Genomic DNA, 10156 nt, shown 5'->3' on the forward strand with positions numbered 1-10156 from the left:
TTTACCACATTTTGCAATTCACAGTTATAATGTATAGGAATTGGGTAGTATCCTTTTAAATAGCTCGTGAGTCCACTTAGTGGCCTCCCTGTTTTCTGTTGCAAAAGCAACCAGATCTTAATCAAGCCACAATGCATATATAAAGAGGCATTGTATGTTTGAATATAGTTAGTTAACATGGTTATTTGGAACCCAATTGTCCCTGTGGTTTCCTCATGTTCTTTACATTGTCTATAGAGCAAAGACACAACTAAAGTTTAAGTTTGAGTGTCAAAAAATCACTTGAATGCTGGGGATCAGAGACTAAAATGCCATTGGCATTGTTTATAGGGCAAAATGTGATATTAAAACTGGTGTGAATTGTTAATGCACAGTTTATCCTTTATTTCAGCAATTGATTAAAAATGTCTTAGTTTGTCTCTGCTCTTCTTATTAATGTTTGGTTCCAGAGGTGAGGGGTCTCACTAATATCCTTCAAAAGCACTGGTGTTGCCATAGAGTGCACCGCAGTGAACATTGGGCCTGAACGTGTACCCTTTGCTCATGTGAAAATCCCATTGATTTTAGTGGAAGTTTCACTGGAATACAGAGGGCAGAACTGGGCCCAAAATTAGGATTGGTAACTGCAAAAGCATAGGGTATATTTATGCTTGACACTTCCCCAGTGACAGCATTGCCCTGGGAAGCCAGGGCATCTCATCAGTTCATAGTAAAGGAGAGACTTGGAAATTTTGTTTTGTACAGTGTCTTTCAGCTATTTGATATCATCTACACCTAAGGGATAGCAGCTGTTTGCTGCTTTCACTCAGATTTGGTTAAAGACTTGTATGGATCCAAGGCAATAATCCTAAAAGGATGACACATTTATTACAGGTTTCAGAGTAGCAGCCGTGTTAGTCTGTATTCGCAAAAAGAAAAGGAGTACTTGTGGCACCTTAGAGACTAACAAATTTATTAGAGCATAAGCTTTCGTGAGCTGCAGCTTATTACAGTGACTGAAGAGAAGGCATAACCATATTGATGTTATTCCTGCAGAGGGGGACAAGAGGAAGTAGGAGATTCGCCCTCAAAGTTACCCCAATTGTCAAAGACTCTCAATAAGTATCAGAAGATAAGAGAGTGGCTTCAGTCTCCCTAAACACACTCTGTGGACAGCAAGCACAAAAAACTAGGACATGCATCACCAGCTGGTAATTTTGTTCATACATGTCATGTGCTGTAGTCTGTCTTGTTTGCCACATAAATGCTAAGGGAGGGAAGATGGGTTGTGACACTGCTGTTAAAATACCATTTCAGAGAGGAAATACAGGCATCACTAATAGGAGACAATCTGAAAAGAAGTGGAGGCTAATTGGAGTCAAAAGTGGTAGAAATTATCATCATAGCTAAGGCTACGTTTTAGTCATGGGTATTTTTAGTAAAAGTTATGGACATGTCATGGGCCAGTGACCTGTCCATAACTTTTACTAAAAATACCCACTGTGACTAAAACTTGGGTGGGGGCCTGTGGGTGCTCGGGGGGGAGGGCGGTCGGGGGGGACCACAGGTGCTGGAGAAGGGGGCAGGCTGCGGTGCATGGCCCGGGACCCCTGCTGGTGCTGGGGGGAGGGGAGGGGCGGGTTGGTGGGGCTGGCAGGGGCTTCCTACCCAGCTCCACGTCCCTGCAGCTCCTAGGCGGTGGAGGCAAGAACCAGGACAGGGGCTCTGCTGCTCCCTCCAAAAGGCTGCTGCAGCTCCCATTGACTGGGGACAACAGCTAATGGTAGCTGTGGGCGCGGGGCCTGTGGGCGCGGGCAGCGCGTGGCACAAAGACCACCCCTCTGCCACCTAGGAGCTGCAGGGGGGCCATGTCAGCGTGAGCCAGGGAGGTAAGCACCCCTGCACTCTCCAACCCCCTGCCCCTAGTCCCCTCCCACAAACCCAAACTGCTGCTGCTGGCCCAGGGGCTGCCTGGCTCGGGCAGCCCCTGAGCCAGCACTAGCTGCTGCAGAAGTCAGAGAGGTCATGGAATCTGTGACTTCCATGACAGACTTGCAGCCTTAATTGTAGAAGTAATGCATAGAAACACCTCTGGCCCTTTCCTCTAGGTCACTTCAAGTTTCTCTTTGGCTCTAACTTTGTTCAATATGTTCACTTTGACCCTCTTAGAGACATCATATGATACTGTGTCATTGGCAAAAGTATGTTTTTGCCTGAGAGCAATACCCAAGAAATCTTCTAAAATGGTAATCTAAAATGCCTTGGGGGGACACAAAACAGAAGAACTACTATTCTTATGGCATGGAGGAGTTTGAGACCTTCCCCAGGTAGCACAGAATTGGACTTGTGAAAGCTATGTCTTATTTAAGGAGTTGGAAGAAGCAAGAGATTATAAAACAAGAGGAAACTAAAATCTCTTTTAAAAGACAACCTCAAGCAAAACTATGCATGTAGATCAGAATGAAACTGAAATATGTGACTGTAAAGTAGGCAAAGAACAATTTACATTATCAGGGATGGCTCTACCAATTTTGCCGCTCCAAACAGTCGCCGCTGACTGCAGAGCTGCCGCTGAATTGCCACTGCGGGACACGGACTGCCGCCCCATTCTGAATGCCACCCCAAGCACCTGCTTGGAAACTGGTGCCTGGAGCACTATACAAACTTCTGGAGTCTACATTAGCTGTTATCACTCAAGAAAGATCTGAGAGTCATTGTGGATAGTTCTCTGAAAACATTTGCTCAACATGCACCAGCAGTCAAAAAAGCTAACAGAATGTTAAGAACCATTAGAAAAGGGATAGATAAGACAGAAAAGATCACAATGCCGCTATATAAACTGATAATACCCTCACATCTTGAATACTGCATGCAGTTCTGGTCATCCCACCTTAAAAGTGCAGAGAAGGGCAACAAAAATTGTTAGGAGTATGGAACAGCTGCCATATGAGGAGAGATTAAAAAGGCTGGGACTGTTCATCTTGGAAAAGTGATAAATGAGGGAAGATATGATAGAGATCTATAAAGTCACGAGTGTTGCGGATAAAGAATAAGGAAGTGTTATTTACCCCTTCACATAACACGCTAACCAGGTATTATCCAATGAAATGAATAAGTAGCAGGTTTAAAACAAACAAAACAAAGTTCTTCTTCACACAGCACACTTTCAACCTGCGGAACTCATTGCTGGGGTTGTTAGGAAGGTCAAAAGTATAACTGGGTTAAAAAAAGAATTAGGTAAGTTAATGGTAGACAGTTCCATCAATGGCTTTTAATCAAGATGGTCAGGGATGCAATCCCATGCTATGAGTGTTCCTAAATCTCGACTGCTAGAAGCTGGGACAGGACAACAGGGTGTAGATCACTTGATAAATTGCCCTGTTCTATTAATTCCTTCTGAAGCATCTGGCATCAGCTGCAGTCAGAAGACAGGATACTGGGCTAAATAGACCATTGGTCTGATCCAGTTTGGCAATTCTTATGTTCTTATGCAGCTAAGATTTACTTTGCACCTAGCAGTCAGACTTACATTCTGTCCACATTACAACTTTCCCCATTGCTACTGCTAATGGAATTGCACTGGTGACAAATTGTGGGTCCTAGTTTTCTAAGTGTAGCCCAAATGGTTAAATCTGCACTAACATCTTCCCATCAGATGGCAGTCCCAACAGAGATGATTAAGAGATTAAACACAATGAAAGCCATTCAGATCTTTGTTTTTGACACTCAAGGATCAGAAATCCAGAGAAATAAGAGAAGCTGTAAACAACAGAGGACTAGTTCACCTCACTGTTACCAGTGTGAAATACTTTTGGATCAGGTAATGAAAAGCAAGCAAAATCCTAGGAATACCAGAGTGGATAGAACTGGCAGCAGAGACTTTAGACAGGGAGATTAGGTTTTAAAACACACTGTGGTAACATTATAAGCTCTCTGGGGCACAGACTCATTTTCTATATTTTTGTACAGGATTTAGGACAATGGGGCCATGACCTGGTTGGTCTCTAGGTACTACTTCAATATAAATGTTTAATAATAATAATCATTATTATTATAGCTCATAGGAAAGGCAGATGGTATCCATTCTATGAAGTAGCTGAGGAATTTAGGAAACTGCTCATGAATAGTGTGAAGGGATCAACCCATCACTGGCTCCTCCTCATGGCCAGCCATGGGATGGCAGCTTTTTCTCCACTGGGGTCAGCTGCCAGTGGCTGCCCCACCTGTGCAGTGGCCTGCCTCTTCCTGTGATTGGCCTTACAGCCAGGTCATTTCAAAATTCTCCCCTTCCAGGGTAGTCCACTGACAAAAGGCAAAAGGAATTAACATAAATAAACTGAGTTGGTAAGAGAGAGAGCAGAATGATTCTCTTTCAGGGTTTATCAAGATTTGGCTCTCCCTTCCCCTCAGGGAGGGGTCTTCAAGCAGTGGTTGTCTGGGAAGCTCCTGCCTTCAGTTAGCCCTTTCCTCAGGAGCTGAGGGTTAACAATCTGTTCTCTTCCCTGGTCTCCCCACAAGTGAACCATTCTGTTCCCCTTTTAAGCTCCTCCTCCAACCTCTGCATGCTTTGCAGGTGTGGTGGGGAGGAGTGACTGAACCCAGAGCAGCTCCTTAACCCCTAGTTGTCTAGTGTGAGGTTTGTATAGCTTATCACACATAGGTTGTAAAGTTATTATTGTAAAACCCATAAATGATGTGTGTCTGGAAAGAAATGTTATATGTCTTCATTAAAAAAAATTGCTTTTCTAAAACCCATTTAGATCTGTCAAGTCACTGAAACTGCACAGTTATGCACAAAGAAATGTCATAATGACCGTGTTGAAAATCTGGATGGACAAAAGGAAAAAAAGAAGGAAAGAAAGAAGGGCATCTAAATCCAAAACAGGTTCTAAATGCTACAGCAATTTTATATTAAATGAGTCTGAGTCTGTTTAATGTTCTTCATTTGGTAACATGCATTGACAATGCTCCTTTTAAAAAATGAACATGTCCATAACCTCATTTAAATTCTGCATTGGTAAAATGAAATTGTGTGAAAATGCAAAATTACTGAACAGATTATGCAAATAATACATACACTGTCAGACAAAGTCATACCACTGTATTCAAAATTTGCTTTGAGTATCTCCTTGTGCATTACATGTAGAAATGGCTGAAGATTCTCTTCTTCAGCATTACATAACCTGAAATGGGGAATTTCCTAGAATACCGACATGATAGTGAGTTGAAAACAGTTTCACTGAAAAGACTGTCTCTTACTATGGGTATGTACAATACCTCGCATAATGAGGTCCCAGTCTTGGCTGAGCTTTCTAGGTGCTACTCTAATACAAGTAATTATAGCAATAATAAAGTCCAATACAAAGCAAATTAAAGCTTGACATGCAAGCTAAAAAGTAGCCTTTAAAAAATCTGAGGCATTTAAACTAATCTTATATTAACAACACTTCTGAAACAAGGTTCACTTTATATGGTTGAAATATGTACCTCTGGTGATTGGCGCAGCATCATGTTTGCACACCAAAAGCTCAATATAATATGTATATAAGCTCTAAGTATCTATCTATCGAAACACTGTACCATAGGTTAATATGAATATTAATACATATTACCAATGATCAGCAGTCCCAAAGAAAACCAGGAAAATGCCAGAAGGCTGTTACCTCTGCAAGTCTATAACAAAGTGCCTGGAGCAAGTATGTGCTGAGCTAAAACTACAAAGGTCAGACTAGTGCTGTTCTGTACATTATAGTCCAGATTCAGGAGAAGTGACAACCTGTATTAAAGTTCAAAACCGATGGGAAACTGGCCTTGATTGAAATAATACCAGTTGTTATCTCTGCAGTAGTTCTTTATGTGAAGGGGAAAAAAATCACAACACAAAGTCATTTGATGCATAGAGCACTATTGCTGACATCTTTTCATATGAGTTTAAAGTAGGGATTGGCCTTGTAATAAAGCACTGGATGCAACTGTAATGTAGGGTCAGTAATAGAGGGAGCAAGAAGAATAGCATTACATTAAAGGAAATGAAAGAACTGACTGACTCTATCAATTTACCCGTATTACTCATGATGGAAAGTAAAATGAAGTGTGTGACCCCATCCACTCTCCACTCTTTCATGTCCTTCTTCAAAATGCTTTTCTTCAAGGAGACCCAGAAGCCCCTAGTTTTTCCCTCTAAATTGGCACTCTTTCTCTCTCACACACACTCATATAAACAAAAAGAGAAAAGAAAAGCTGGAATTGTCATAGGCTACAACATGATCTTATGTTTGTCACTCTCATCCTTCCTTCTGTTTATCTCCCCAGCCTCTGTTTGTCACTGATGCTTGTTTTGTTTTTTTCTCTTAATCTAGACTGTAAACTCTTCAGAGCTAGAGCCTTTTTTTGCTATCAAGTTTTATGCAGATTTATGACACTCTATAAATAACAAATAAGAAGAACCACCAAGAAAGTAGGCTGGTGCCAATTTATTTCAGCTTAAAGGGTAAACTCATTGCTTTAATAACCAACTACTACTTAATTATCTCTGAGAGAGCCTTACTAAACAGGACCTTCAGCAAGACACTTATCCTCTGTAGAAATCCATCTTTGCAGTAATAGCTACTAAGAGCCATAAACTAATTGTAGATAATGGTCTACCATTCAGCAGCGGTGAGTTCAGCCACTTTCCTAAGAAATATGAATTTAAGATGTCTACTTCAAGACCTCATTACGTACTTAGAAAGGAAAATGGATAGGAAAAGACTCCTTACAGCTGCAAAGATGATCCTTTCAAGCCTACACAGTGAAGCCTTTAGACAGCAGATAACATTCAGCTGAACTTCTAATGAACTGCATATCACAAGTGGTATCAAGAAGGTTGTGAAAAGTTGCAGAAGAGGCAGTAAAAATGCTGCAACTAAAATGAAAAGTCTGCTCCTGCAATGTGCTTAGCACTCCCAATTCCCATAGGCCCAGATCTTCAAAGGTTCTTAGGTATTGCTTCACTCAGCATTGCAACATCTAACCCCTAGTGTTCTGCCAACTAGTAGACTCCTCATCCCCAAGCTAGGCTCTCAGGCTCCCCATATAACACAAGGGGGAGAGTTAGACATCTAATAAAAGAATCCTTAGAAGCCAGCCAGCTGAGTAGGGAGCCTCCTGAGCTACCCAGGAGTAAGATGCTGAAGGGAGAGCAGGGAGAAAAGGAAAAGGTGTAGGTGGCTAAGCTGCTGAACTGGTGCCCCTGGCTGATGGGCCAGAGACAGGCACCTCCTGTTGCTTGGGATCTTCAACTGCAAACCCTCTCCTGGAGTTAGGTACCTAAGATAAATCAGCTGCTTAGGTAACCCACATCTTAGCAACTGAAATTTTCCATCTCTGTCTCTCTTTTGCTCATGCTTGATACCGCCCCTTATGCTTGCCCTACATCTCCGCAGTGCTTCTGGCTGTCTTTGAGTATAGGTGCTCCATTGCCCGATCACTTACCTGGGCCTCCTGCCATGGGGTCTGGCACATATTAGGTCTTAGGCATGCTTAAAGTATGCCTACAGAATTGGGCCCTGCTAACAAGATAGGCTTTCGCCCCATTTACTTTGAGAATCCACTTCAGGGCCTCCTGGGCTTCAGCTTGAGCTAGGGCTTCAAGCTGCTCATTAGCTGTGGGGTGACATCAAGGATTAGGCACCTTGGTGACTTCTGACTGGTGGAAATTTTGGCACCTATGGGGTTAGGTGGCAACCGAACAGTGGTTTATAAAATGTCTGTGGAGTCTCAATTGTGGACTGAGGCACCTGAAGGTTGGCCTGAGCCCTCATGACTGGTTGAAGATTCAGATGTTCTGCGCTATGCAGTCCTGAGCATCTTGTTGGACCTCACCTGAACTATTTGGTGATGGATGGCAGTAAGAAAAGGAAAGGAAGGATCTAAAGCCACGCTCACTGAAGAAATTTGGCCAGCAGTGAACAGTGTTGTGATGGAGTATGCAGCTAAGCAACATAAGGAAATTGGCATCACTTCTTTGAAGTCCAGCAGCTAAGGAGTCCAAGGAGAGGAGAAGAAAATGAGAATAGTGGCGCAAACAATCTGACTGAAAATCTCTGTCGGGATTATCTGTACACTACCATTAGTTCCATTTTAACTCCATCTTGAGACTCACAAGCAATATAGAAAAGGAGGACTTGTGGCACCTTAGAGACTAACAAATTTATTAGAGCATAAGCTCACTTCATCGGATGCATTCAGTGCATAAATTTGTTAGTGTCTAAGGTGCCACAAGTACTCCTTTTCTTTTTGCGAATACAGACTAACACGGCTGCTACTCTGAAACCTGTCAACATGCACTGTACTTGATGACCCATTTTTGGGATGGGATTGCTTACAGGTTAGATGAACACAATACAGCCACACTACCTCCTTAGCAAAGGCCTCACCCCAATCAAATCATGGGTGGCTGGCACTTCTTAGCCATAGACATTATATTAACGTCCTGAACTCAAGACCAGGATTCTTGTCTGTTGACACCGCCAACCTTCTGAGGACCAATTAACAGTGAAATCAGTAGAATCCAGCATAAATATCACTTTTCTGATTTACACCTTGCATCAAACATTTTCTTGCCTTCTCTCTCTCTATCCATCACCACAGTAGTCAAGGGACCCAAATCCTCACAACCAACCCACTCTGCTACCCTCATGTTCTAGCATTCAGAAACATTGTTCAACCCTCTCAGTCACCATAAAATGGCCATCAAAGTAGTTACTATTGTCAGATGTTGACTGTGTCTGTGTGTGTGTTCTCTCAGTATGCTGTCCCAGCTCTGTGCAGGTCCGAAACTGCAGACCTCAATCAAACTATCCACAAAGACTACAAGCATCCAGCCAGCTTTATTGCCAGTGAAGCATGGTGCTAATGACCTGGCTCAGTAGTTACAGTTCACTAACACATGTATGCCTGTGACAGTGGACCAGCCCAGTGAATGGCGGGACTTTCCATTCCCCCCTGGGCTATACAAAGACACTCCCTTTGAGGCTCTTTTTCTACCCCAATACAAACAAATTATGTATTGCCCCTCTGACGTGGTTAGTTGCCACCCTTTACCTTGTACATGTTAGTTCGATAAAAACATTCCTGTTAATCACCCTGTCATCCTAACCTTATCTTTAAGAGGGGTTCAGTTTGTCCTTGTATCATCTTTGGGGAATGTGTGTACACCGTAACCCTGTAATGCGGTATGCTGGTACCACCCTTCTGGAATGTGTCCTGTGCCTAGAACTTCTTAGGAAAGTGTGTGTTTTTGCAATACCAGCTCTGTTCTTGCCAGGCTCTGTGATCAAGCAGGCAGCACCTGACTTTTGCTAACTTTGCTTCATATTAGCAGTGCCTGCCTACCACTTTAGCCCAGGCTTCATACCGGGTCTCTAATACAAGGCCTCATGTATCAGAATCTCTTTCTACTACAGCTTCAATGACAGAGGAACATCCAAATGGCAGCTTCCAGAGCAGGCCGCAACATCCATATACAGAGCGTGTGCTCACCCAGTGCTCAGCCTTACCCTAAAGACTTCACACCCATCATGAATACCACAGACTCCATCTCCAGCAAAACTGATGGGTCTCCCAACCTGAACACAAGTTATTCTTCCTCCCCCAGGTATCTTCTAAAAGAGGGTCGGTCTTCACTCTAATTCAATGAGTTGCTCATCCTCATGTATAGACAGGCATCCCTAGCACAACTCAGTTTTAGCTCTTTTAAAAAAAATATTTTAACTAATACAGCTATAGAAGACTGATTCAAAGTAGAAAGTCAAAGGGAGGGGACGATAAGACATGGAGATTTAGTAAGTAGTCTCAAAAGACAGAAGAAAAATGACCCACTCTGGCATATTAACAATTATGAAACTGGAAAGTAAATATTAAGTAGGATGGTTGATATCAATATTTAATTAATGGATCAATACAAAGATGCCATGCCTTGATGTGGAGTCAGAACAATAAGGGTTTTCTGAAACAGACATGATTTATTTAGGGCATGTTGTCTGATCCTCTGCTGTGAAAGTGGCATGGGGAAGAGGTTCTAAAGCAGTATTTAAACCAGAAGGGAAGCAGAAAACATGTGTCAGAAAATACATTAAGAAAATGAAAAAGTAAGAATAATTGTTTAATCAAGGTGAATCAGAATCATAATGCCTGA

Source organism: Dermochelys coriacea, chromosome 2, assembly GCF_009764565.3.
Source record: "Dermochelys coriacea isolate rDerCor1 chromosome 2, rDerCor1.pri.v4, whole genome shotgun sequence".
In the NCBI taxonomy this organism is placed as follows: domain Eukaryota; kingdom Metazoa; phylum Chordata; order Testudines; family Dermochelyidae; genus Dermochelys; species Dermochelys coriacea.